This window comes from Argiope bruennichi, chromosome 5 (assembly GCF_947563725.1).
Source record: "Argiope bruennichi chromosome 5, qqArgBrue1.1, whole genome shotgun sequence".
In the NCBI taxonomy this organism is placed as follows: Eukaryota; Metazoa; Arthropoda; class Arachnida; order Araneae; family Araneidae; genus Argiope; species Argiope bruennichi.
In genome coordinates, this window is record NC_079155.1 from 57,476,688 (window position 1) to 57,489,987 (window position 13,300).

The following is a 13,300-nucleotide window of genomic DNA, read 5'->3' on the forward strand; positions in this document are numbered from 1 at the left end:
AAATTCTGTTTTGCACCAATGCGCTATTTTTCAGTAATGACTATTGTGGGTCCTGACCGCTCTGTACAAGTATATTGGTGTTACTCGAGAATGCTCTGAAATGGTCCTTCCACTCATTGAACTTCATGCAAATGTACATTTACTACATATGCGTTTTTAGCTCTATGTTCATTAAATAAATATATGGTCATGTAGCATTTTAATTTTATTTACGGTCAACCTCATAGCATAATTTGCCAAGATCCATGAAGTCGACACTGGCCAAATCTTTATTATAGCTTATGATGACTTGCTGCAAATAACGTTTATTTTTTCAACAGGTCCTGCCTTCCTTCTCTTGATTCTATCAGTCTACAACGGAAAAAGAAAAATAGTTGATTTATTGTCCATTCATTAAGATTGCCACCTTTCTGCATATTTTTGCTCAACGACAAGGATTTGAGTACGTTTTTGTAGGCACGTAGTGCAAACAGTACAACAAGCTTTAGTATTTTCTTCATCAGCTTACATTATAAATCAGGAAAATTGAAAAAAAAAATATCAAAAATAGTCTTCGATCCAAGAAATTTTAACTGTACTGTTAGATTTAGTACAACAGATTCTAATGGCACATATAACCTAATTTCAAGTTTTCATTTTCTTGCCTGTGTACAAAATCAAACTAACATAGGAAGTCTGTGGAAGACTCAATCCTGCACCACATTTTGTATTCCCATTGTATAGGTTTATAATTGATGTATTTCTTCATAATGTTATGAGACTTTAATTTGATCATGTTTTCATCCATTTATTTTTTCACAGAGTTGTTCACAGCTTTTTGAAAATGTAAATTGAAGTGCTACATTTTGGTCTAATTATGTGTGAACGGTCACTCGCTTATGACTGACCAACATTATAACAAAAATGTAAATTTTGATTAATTTACTCTTAAGTTCTTATTTACTCTTACATTAGCAACTAAAGGGATACTCGTATCCTCATCAGTTGACCAATAATTTCGAAACGTAGGCAAAACATGGGAACTTATTACAAAGGTCATTCCCAAGAAAACTTTCACTTCTTACGGATCATTCATAAAAAGCTTTTTATTTTGTTGAAAGTGTCTAATATTTTCTTTCTCTGTTATACCAATCATTAGTATTTTTGTTGTGTCACTTTCGTAAAAATATGCATTTGTGTTAACATAATTTACCAATAAGTCATCACATTTATACAGTCAAATTCATACTCACTTTCATAAAATACATACGATACATAAGAGTTCTTTCTCCATCGAAAAATAGGAGCATCTACCAAAGTCTCATGCGAAATGGTACCTAGAGTAACGCTTTGAGGGGTTTCCTATATAAAAACTTCAATTTCGACTATAGCGGTCCCATTTTCAACACCTTGAGCGATGAACTGCTGATCTTCTTCATAAAAATGAAACCCATCTTCATCATTTCTGTTGTCTTCCATGAGTAACTGCAACATCTCACCATCTCTCATGTGGAATTATTTGTGCCTTTTATTCCCTTTTATGTGAACAAAACCAAAATATATAAGTAAATATAGTAATTATTACGATAAAAAATAAAATACTAATAATTTATAAAAAAATTCACTTATGGAACACTGGGAATTTTTCTCACATACTCATTTCTCATTATCAAGCATTTGCTTTATTACCTTCAAATATGCATTATTATTGCACAGAATTATATATAAATTATATATAAACTGAAATAATAATACAGCCTTCCCATATTTTATTGTTGGCAAAAATTGATTTGATAATTGTTCCCCTAAATATTTCCGTTGACATAATTGAGTCAGTATATGCTCTACTTTGTCATTCTGTATAAAGATACAGCTAGAATTATAATTAAATATGGTAATCACCAATTTTAAAATTAAAAAAAATCTTAATCCTGAAAGGATTGCTCTTTCACTTCAAGTTTATCATTTATATCATAATTTTACTTCAAGAAATCGTAATGACGAAAATAAGGCAATTCTTGATAATTATATGTATGGCCTATAAAAGGAACAAGTAAAAAAAAATCAGCTTAAACGAGAATTTTAGGGTAGGTGCATGTCTTGAAACAATTGGATAATTTAATCTTAATGAAAGTGGTAGCAAAGAATATGATTGGTATAAAGAAACTTGATCAGTTTTTAACGGTGACATTTTCATTTTCATAGCTAATTGCATTATTTAATCATTGAACCAAGTGGGTTGGAATTGTAAAATTATATGACGATATGACAAATGATTGTTTTATATTATTTTTATTAAAAATGGGATGTCTAAGAGCGTATATAAAATATTAATATTCCATCAAGTCCACTTTTAAAGTCATAGACTATCTTTTGTATTTTAGACTGAAGAATCAAACTGTTCCAATTCGCATAAACATAAAGAATGTTCAAATGGGAATTTATCTGAATGATATATTTCTGAAAGAAAGTCAATAGCTTGATAAATGCATTTGTTAAATCGGTAAACACCATTTACCTGCTTAAATCTGCTTATTCTTTCATCTTGCCAAACGAACAGATTTGCATCGAGAATAAATTTAGACGCGGATATCTATTTGTAAAGGAGAGTTACCTCAACAGAATGGAGTTCCATAAATTACATTTTAAGCGATATATCGACACGCCGGACAAAATACCCATTTCACCCAGAAACCTATTAACAAGAAATAAATGATATTCAAAAGAAACTCCCTTTTGCGTGTTTTTTCACACACTCCATCAACATTATTACCGTTCTTCAGGATGCATTAATAACAGTAGTTCAAACTGCAAAGTAGGACATTCAATCCTTTAACTATAGTAAGAAGGGCCTGCCTCTCCAACATTGGAAATAATCCAAGAAACAACGCACTTCATCTTTCACAAACACGCTAATAGACCTCGACACAAGCGATCAAATAGTCTTTTATCTGCCATCCTTCGGGCTAAGTGAGTTTGGGATTTTGGTTCGTGCATGTAAACCCAAGGTTTTATATCCGTCCACATCAATCAAAATTTTTTCGATCGGCCTCTTCATTTTTATGCTTTTTTTTTTCCTTTAAAAACTAGACTTATGGATTATATTGTCTGGAGTACTTCGTTTTTTGGGGGGCAGATATTCTAAAGAATGGAGAGACTAAATATTTATAAAATTTCATTTTTAAATTCAGTTTAATTTTTTTTCTCGTCACACTTTCAATTGTGTAAAATTAGCGCCTTTTCTTGAAACTATAAAATTTATATTTTCAGACGGAAATTCATTCCTTATTTTAAATTGGGATCAACTAATCAGAATATAACTCAACTTTATGCTGTATTAAATTGTGGGCTTTTGTCCCCAGACGGAAGATTATTTATTATTTATCAGGCTCGAATTCTTACCGAATTAGACGAAGAGCCTAAACGCATTTTTGATTTCAATTTTCTTTCTTTTATATTTCTGATTTCGAAGTGTTGTGTATTTTTTTATTAATTTCTTGCCAAAATATTTAAATATGTATTTTTCTATTATTAAAAATAAGCAATATCATCCATAAAAGGAAAAGTAACATGTAAACTAAATATAAATATATATTAAACTAAAATAAAAAATAAAAATAGTATTTAAATGAATATTATGTTATTAAGATAAATGCCATGAAAGAAAATTGCAATAATTTTTTATTATTTAATTTTTAATGTTTGTTGTAACATCGAATTAAATGGCACTTCAATCATTTAAAAATTTTAATTCAAAACCGTATTATGTTTTTTGATTGGGGAATGTGTGAAGAGACATAGAAAAATTGCCATCAAGCCTTTCTAAGGAAATTCAGTGCAAATGGCTAAATAAAAGGTCAGTTATAAGTTAATAACGCAATAAAACTTATAACGTATTACTTTTCTCAGCCATAACTAATAAAGTACATTAAAAAATAAGGAAAGAATGTCCCAAAATTAACGCAAGATTTGAATTTGGCACCATTCGGGCAATAAAGTGTTGGTAACCCTATTAAAAAATATTTGACAACTAATAGCTTAGCGTTAGTAAAAATTGAACATTAGACGATAGAATATTGTGTTAAAATGCAATTTAAATTAAATAAAAAAACAGTTTTGTTTTCTCTTTAAATTGTTATATTTTTATTGAATTGTAAAGTGACAGGATAAGGTTATGGAATAACACATACGGCAAATGGTCTCCACGGCTTTGCTGGCACATACGCTTTTTTTTAGTCTTAATTTTATGACCATTTTGCATAAATGTGACTGAATTTCGTTGATGCAGTGTAGAATTTTATCCTTGAATGCGTGCATGCTTGTGGGATTGTTTGTGTTAAATCAAAAGATCGAGGGGAAATTCTCAAATTTTCGAACAGTTGTCGCCAGACTTCCATTATTTTTGAAATATTGTTCAGCAATGAAAACACGTTGTTCTATCGTGTAAAGCTCTATTTTTACTAACCCTAAATTATGAGTTGTCAGATGCTTTTTTTTAATAGCCAACATTTTATTGCATGAATGATGGCAAATTCAAGTCTTACGTTAATTTTGGGACAACTTTTATTTATATTTTTTTTAATGTATTTTGCTTCATATCCGTAAAGATGACATTTTATACCTAATGTTTTTATTTTCCGCCCTAATATTCTAGACACTTTAAATATTATAACTTTATTAATTTTTGAAGACAATATACTTCAATAATATTTGCAGATCTTAGACATTTACTAATAGCTTAAATATTGCTTCTATATGAGTCGCGACACCTGATACTTAAATCAGAGAAAAAATATTTAGGATTAAAGATGTTTTTAAATATCAATAGTAAATAGAAGAAATAACGAGTATAATATAACTAAGCTGGAATTATGAATTTTCCTACAAAATTAATAGGTTGGTTTTAAATATTTGAATGATAATGAAACAGAATAGCAGATTTTTTTTTAAATTTTTTTTTATTTTAATAAAATTGTATTGTGTAGGATTAAATTGGATTGAAATTTTTTTTTATAGCTCAACAGCCAGAGATGCCATGCTGAGCCAAAACTTGTGACATGAATATATTTTAATAACATTATAAAATAAAGAAACTAATTAATATTCATCCAAGTTGAAATGTAAAACATAATTTATAACGCTTAAAAGAAACCTACGTGATAATAAGTTCAAAATTTTAACTCAGATATAAGTATGGGCGATAAATCTTATAAGAGGAATATTTATCATAAAATGCATATGGTTTTTTCAAAAATTAAGATTAAATGTGTATTTATTTCAAAGCTATCTAAAGAAAAATTTATTATTTTTTTTTCCGTGAAATGATATTTTATAATATATTTACTTCTGAACCCTATAACCATTCATTTTATTTTACAACTCATATTTTAATTCTATTTTATTTATGCATTAAGATGTAATATGACAATAGATTTTTAAGTTGTCTTTTTTACATATTTCAAAGTCTATTATGCGCTTACAGATCAATTTTCCAAATAACATCGAATATAATATTATTTAGAAAAACTAACAAAAACATTTTGTTTATTTCAAAGTCTATTATACGCTTACGGATCAATTTTCTAAATAACACAGAATATAATATTATTTAGAAAAACTAACTAAAACTTTTTACTTATTTCAAAGTCTATTATGTGCTTACGCATCCGTTTTGCTAATAACAAAGAACATAAAATAGTTTAATAGTTATTTTAATATTAAATCTTATATTATATCAATGATTACAAATCAACATTTCTGCTATATACATACATATCAACATTTTTTTTAAACTGTTGTTTTAAATTACTGCTGTTTAACTTAGAAGGAAAAAAACAACAACAGCGATATATATAAATAAAAAAAAATACATCCCCAGACAAAAAATAAGCAAATATACTTCATTTAAATAAACATAAGGAAACATTTCTTTTTATTAAATTAAAAACAAATACGTCTCGATGAAACTAAAACTAAACTGATCTATACTGTTCCCCACATTTTCTTTCTTTAAGGGATATTGAATGCTTTCCCCAATAATATAACCCCAACTGAATAATATTTCATTATCAAGGCAAAACAATTTTCTTCTTACATTTCCTATCGAAGCAATCAATATCGTTTGTTTGAGTGCTTTATTAGCATATCCTCACGCAAAGTATGCTTAAGATGCACCGACGAGAATAATGACACAGAACACAGTTCGGATGGATGCAATGAACAAAGCAAAATGTTCCAGGTTTTAAAAAACGATATGGAATGCTTAAGGTAATTTCCCTGGAGAAATTATTGTTCTCCTGAGTGTGTTTGTTTAGCACAGAAAATTGAATTATGAAGATAGAGATAAGAGAAATGTTGCTTTACCATTTCTGCACTATTTGCTCTATGTTACAGTTGCATTTTTCATCATTTCCCTAATGGGATATTGCAGTTTTTCATAACATTTTTAGTTCAAAATATGAAATGTTTCTGAAACAGAATAATTTCTTTTTTCCTATATATTCATATCACTGTCGTGTTATAAAGCATAAAAAGGCCAAAAGAATTAATTAAATGTACTCTGAATTACTTTGTTTCTTGTCAAGATATTTTATTTTGGAATGACTTATTTTTCATTATTTTGAAGTAAGATTAAAATGTATTACATTTGTTGGAAAAATCTAAATTTCATTTCGTGTTTGTTTTGTAAAAAAATTTATTAAAGTTAAATAGAAATGGCAATAAGAGTAAATATGTTTCTGACAAAAGAGTGGAATTCCTTTTTCTTTTATAATAAATAAGGTTTAATTAGATAGAATAAAGTTTCAGTTGAAGAAAATATTATAAATATGGACAACGCCATTTAAACCATGCCTCTTTATACTCTGACCTGCTAATTTATTTATCTTGTAATCAAATAACGCAAGCTGGTCATTTTTTCAATCTATATAAGGATATAAAGGACAACTAAGGGACTTAAGTGCTTAAAAATGATGTTTTCTTTTGAAATTATAAATTATTTTGCCTTAGTTATAGATTTTAAAAAATGTCATTATATGCACAATCCAGAAACAAGTTTGGAGACAAAGGCTACATAATACCATTTACCTATCAAGGTAAACTTTGGAAAAAATCTGAGTTTAGTATTCACAAAAAGTTTTACTCATTTTCTCGAATTTATTAAAATTGAATTTGCTTTGAAATGTTCGTTTTTATTCGGACACTGTAGAAAAAACAATAAAATTCCAGAACAGAAAAACTAGAGATGAAACATATTATATTTCTCAGCAGCAATTATACAATTTCCATTTTTTTTATACTATTATGCCATTAAAAGTATATAAGTCGAAAAAAAAACTTAAAATATAGTGAAAGAATTCAAAGGAAAAAGAGTAAAATCCTAATAGCAGAATTCAAAGAATTTTTCTCTTTCAGAGAAATCATTTCTGGAGTAATATTCATATTTTAAGTACTACATATCTAATAAAAAATGAAATTAACATTGGATTTTCACACATAAAAGTATGCAAATAAATTAACTAATTCTGCTTTATATTTTAATATGTGTTATTATCAAATTCTAGGCCAACTCTAATGTTTATTATTATCTTCTTATACTTTATTATTGCCAAATTGCAATACTCACGCTAGCTCAAAACAGATGAAATGACTTATTCTTATTTTATATATTAAAAGGTAATCATGTCATTATACCAAAAAAAAACTGTAATTTTTTCCAAATAATTTTTATAACATAATTCATTAATTTTTTTTAAATTTTATTTATCAGTAAATTAATGAATTAAATATTTTTGTTACATTTAGAAATTTAGAACCTTATAGAGTAAACCATTAATTTTATTATTTTAAAAATGACATTCTATTAAATATTTCTTTGGGATGATAATTCATTCTCATTAGTTTCTCTCTTAAAATATTGCAATATATATTGCACAAAAAATTTCTTTGAAATAATCAGTTCCTTTTAAATAAAGAAACTGCACTTTATCTAAGAGCCTTTTAGAATATATATACAGAATATTTATTTATTCAGAGATATTGAGAAGAAACAAAAATTAATAATATATCGAAAGAAAAAAGTTTTCGGATTTTTAAAAATATTTACGTTTTGCATCATTCATATTTCCTAACCAGCTTATCTCCAAACCAAACAGAATATTTTTCATTAGTACCCTCCTATTTCTCATCTATCTAAAATATTGCCTTAAATTATTTCAAAGATTGGTTTAAATAATAGCTTTAATATTTCACATTTTAATTAACATTGATGCCATACTGACGGGAAAACACTTTACTTTAAGAAATACAAGGTGGTTATAGTTAAATTTCCAATTTCAAATGGTCATAAAAGGAAAACTACTGTACCAAAGGTTATCAAACTTGGTAATAGTTTAAAGAATGTTATAAAAAATTTTCTTTTTGGTCAAAAAAAAGCTTAATCCTGTTAGGCTAAGAGCTACTGTTGAGAATGCAGTAATGCAATTCAACTTTCTTTCAGAAAATAGGGACGCTACATTGAATAGGCTTTGTAACACGTTTCAGAAACGATTAAACACATTTTAAACAGATGTCTTAATGTCCTATTTTGCTTAACAATATTGCATACAGCGCCATACCCCCTTGTTGGTGAGTTTTTGAACTTTTTTTTTCTTTTTGCGGAAAAGAAATTTCTATGATTTTTTTAAAACTATTACCAAGTTTGATAACATTTGGTCCAGTAGTTTTCCTTTTATGAGCATTTGAAAGTGAAACTTTAATTATAAGCATCATGTATTTTGAAAGGCATAATGACGAATTATTTGCTTCAAGGTAGACTACTTTTTGGCTCCAAAAATGATTTCACTGAGAAATTGCAGTGGAAACATGAACATTAAATCAATTGTAAGCAATAAGTATAAAAATAATTATTAAGCAATAATTGTGGACAATTAGAGATGATAAAGACCCTGTCTTGTCATCTTACCATAGTTTAAAAGCAGTGAATTCAGGTAATAAAAACTCAATTTCAATCTTTTAAAACTTATTCTGTCCTGTTACCGAATGTCTATATATGATAAAATTTTGTAAATAATCGGAAATCAAAGAAACGCATACCTTCTAAAATGCTAGCACGTAGTGAATTTCAGCCAATAATTAAATTTGTCATTTAAAATGGGAATTTAGAAAACTTTAACTTTCGATTTTTTTTTGTAGAAACTACATTTAATAAATGATATTTTGTTTAATAGTCACACATAAATCAAATATGAGCTTATAATAAATTGCTATTATAATTTTCATTTCGAAATTTAATATTATCGAATATTGATTTTTTAAATTTTCATTTGAATTTGCTGTATTTGATTTAAAAAAAACGTGCCAAAATGTAATTATTCAATAAAATCCAATTTGGTAGAATTATCGAAATAATCAGATCAAAGACTTTCACCCAGAACTTATTTCAAACAAAATCACTGCATTAGAAATTCCGTATATCATTAGAAGTCGCTCGCATCCATACAGTTGCAGATATGCCCTGTTGTTAAAAGCATTCATAACTTTATTCTCTCATATATCCCATTAGTTGTCCGTTCTAATGACATCTGTGCCCTTCAAAGCAGTTCCTGTACGTCCCAGCATTATCATTAACCCTAATGAGATGCTGCAGACAAACTAACGGAGTTGCAATTTTTGAAAGGAAAAAGATGCAAAATTATAACTTACATTCACAAAAAGGGGGACGCTTAAAGTGGCGTTATGATAAATTACCCTTACTTCCTAGCCGGGGAGAAAAGCAAATTATCTATTTTGAACGCTTCATTAGTTTGAATATCCAATTTACTACGCCGAATTATGGACAAACTGCAGTCGGAGGAGTTACATGATAGCGACGAAGGAAGCTGAAAGACTTTTTAATCGGGAGCCAGAGTTTTGTCAGGCAGGCATTAACCTTGACGTGTGAAACATTGTTGGAGCCTTTGTTCTTATCCCAAGTTAAAGAGTGTTACACTGTACTTAAATTACAAGCGGACACTCGCATTGTTTAGCCATTAAACTATTAGAAGTGGCTTTTAAGATTAGAAATTGGTTTCGTAAACTTTGCTACAATGTTTAAAAATACGAAATTAAAGTTCTTCAATTATTAGAATTTTTAGCGTTTTATACTGTTTTATTTAGTTGTATGGCAGCTAATTAAATGAATGCGTTGTGATGAATATAAGAAATAATTAAGCATAAATATTGATATGCATAGAACAATTGCTAATTGGCTAATATTTTTGCTTAAGTATGTGACTCATAATTAATTTATATAAAAGATCAGTTGAACCACCATATTTTAAGTTTTAGAATGACTATTTTATACTATGTATTCACGTTTCATATAAAATTGAATCACAATCAATCTGTTGAGTAACTTATTTCTTATAATCTCTACTAATAATAAAAGTCAGTGTCTGTGCATGAGTGATTGTTTTGGCTATCTAAAGTCAAATTATTTAGCAAACAACTATCAAAACAAAATTGGTGCATGCATATTTTGGAGTATGCACCTCAGGACGAGAGTTTTGGGATTTTAATTAGAATTTTCATCTCAATTTTGACGTTTTTCATCGATAATTTTCGAAAACTTTTTTTGCCCCAAAATGAATTTTATACTGTTTAAAATGTGTCTTTAAATGATACTGATTTAATAATAAGGCAAATTTATCTTGAGGTTTGGCATTCCTTAAAAGTAGTTTTGCTTGATTTCTAACACTATATTAGGTTGTTGCTCTAAAATTCAAACTGTTTTCATTGTTTCATGAAACGATCACCTAGTTTTCTTCTATTGATGAAATCTAATGAAATTCGTGTAGTTTACTATTCTATAAAAAATGACGTTTAAATACTGTGAAATTAAAAGAATAGATGAACTGCGCATATACATTTATACTAACGCTAGCAGTAGAAAGGTTCATATAAACTTGCAACAAAATATATGTAAATAATATTACTTTAATCTCTGGCGATTTTTCAGAATCACAGACCTGAAAATATATTGTTACAAACCTATAATATTGCTACCCGGCACGAATAGAGTCACCGTAAGAAAGACCGTTGTACGATCGGTCCTGTACGTGCTGAGATCAATGAACTTAGAGCTTGGCGACAGACTTGGCAAGCATTTGGCGGTTTGGCGATAAATTTGGCGAGTTTGGCGACTAAATGGAAAATACCGGAAAGTTCGAGAACTTTCACGATCCATCTAGTAAGACCCGAGGTACAGCCAGGTACGCCCTGATTGGTCTGGAAGACTCTAGCCCCGCCTCCCGGAACTATAAAAGACAGGCACTCGGGAGTCGTGTGTTTGAAGAAGTGAGTGTATCGGCGGAAGTTGTGTGTGTGAGAGTGGTCGGAGTCGCCGACAGGTAAAGAAACTGGAGGATTAGACAGCAAGCAAGCTGCTAAACTTACAATTAAATGCGCTGAGTAATTACAATTGAGTGGCGGTATTTGTTGTAGAAGAAAAAAATTTGTAACAATATATAATCGATTTAAACCGATTGTTATATATAACAAATATCCTGGAAAACTAGCTTGTTTTCAAAAGTGACAAGTTTAGTAAAAAATACTAGTAAAATGTAGCATTATATTTATCTCTACAATGTGAAGAACATTCTGTCTCATAATTTGTATTTATAGATGGTTTCCATATGTAAACACTCTTCTACTTTTATTTATCAAACTGAATTATTAGTTGTAAAAACTGTTGCAGTTGCTACAAAGTAATGATGAAAAATGTATGGCCACGTCAAGTAAAAAGGAAGAGACTGAGATTGCTTAGGATGAAATCATCAAAATTTTAACAACTTAAATTTTGCTACTAATCTGAACATTTCTTTTACATAATTTTGATTTAACTTAATATTTTATAAGCTGTGTTCATTAAAAATTGTCACTGTTTCAGTCCAAATTCGGTGACACCTCAAAGAAGATCTACTACTATAACATAAAATTTTGAAATTAGTAGTTAATAATTTGTTTTTTCTTTATTTACTTAAGTTTGAAAATTATGCCTAAAGTTATAAACCAAGTATAAATCTTAATTTTTATTTGTGTTTATTTAACTAATAAAATTATTATTATAAATTTTCCCAAATGAGTTTTCATAACTAAAATCTCAATAAAAATTCAGCTTATTGTACTTGCCGTTTGGAAATGTAATGAATCATAATTTGATTAAAAATCTTTATAACAGCATTGGATAGCATTGCATAACAATGTAAGAATTCGAGACTCAGAAGTTACAAAATGGCCTTTTTTTAATATATGTTCAAGAAGATTCGGTATTGATTTTATGTTTAGAGATTTAAAGAGAAAAAAAAATAAAATGGATAATATATTGAAATTAAATTATGGATTAATTACTCTTTTGCCATTTTAAATTTCCTGTTTGTGAGAGTGATCTTGAAAATATTTAATAAAATTACTATTAAATTGCACAGATGTTTGTTCAAGTTTTCAAAACCTCAACTTATTTCATACTCTTTTGCATTCTTGTTTATTAAGTACACAAACAAAGAGGTATGTCATACAAAGGAAGAGGTATCATATCATGCAAAGGAGAAAGTATAAACATTGAATCGATGAATCACCATCTCAATCTCTATAAGTTGTCGGATTTTCCTCAGTCCGAAAAATACATTTTTTTTCGATCATGATTGTCTCTTGTATATAAGAACACAGCAAGTTACTGATGCGAAATTTGATATTTATTCTTCCGATCTAAGTTGCAAATTTATTTCAAATTTTGAATACTTCTCCGTTCTATGATAAGTCTAACTAATAGTCCATCCATATTGTTACGAATCTGTGCTGCGGCTTCCCAGCATAGTTGGTTCCATAGTAGGTCCCAGAGCTTGGCGACCATTTGGCGTCTTGGTGACTTTGGCGCCAAAATAGATTATGCCCGAAACATCGAGAATTTTTCCGATCCGTCCATTAGGAACCGAGATACGCCTCGAAAGTTCCTGATTGGTTGAGAGGTTTCTAGCCCCGCCTCCTGGGACCTATAAAAGGAGCTGCAGCTGCCGGGGAGGGGGGGGGGGTGAATTGAGGAGTCGTAGTGGTGAACCAGAGAGTAGTTGAAGAGTTGTCGGAAGCGACAGAGAGAGTAGTCGGAATCCACGATAAAAAAGAACTGGCCTTCCAGAGATAGGCGGAGCAGCGAAGGAGTGAAGCTAGTGCTGAACTAAGCTGTGCGCTACTGTCTGCAGTAGAGTCTGGTTGTATGCTGCATGTCTCGGCTGAAGATAATCGTCTTTTATGCTGTATATAGTTGTCGTCTTTGTGCTGTCCTGTG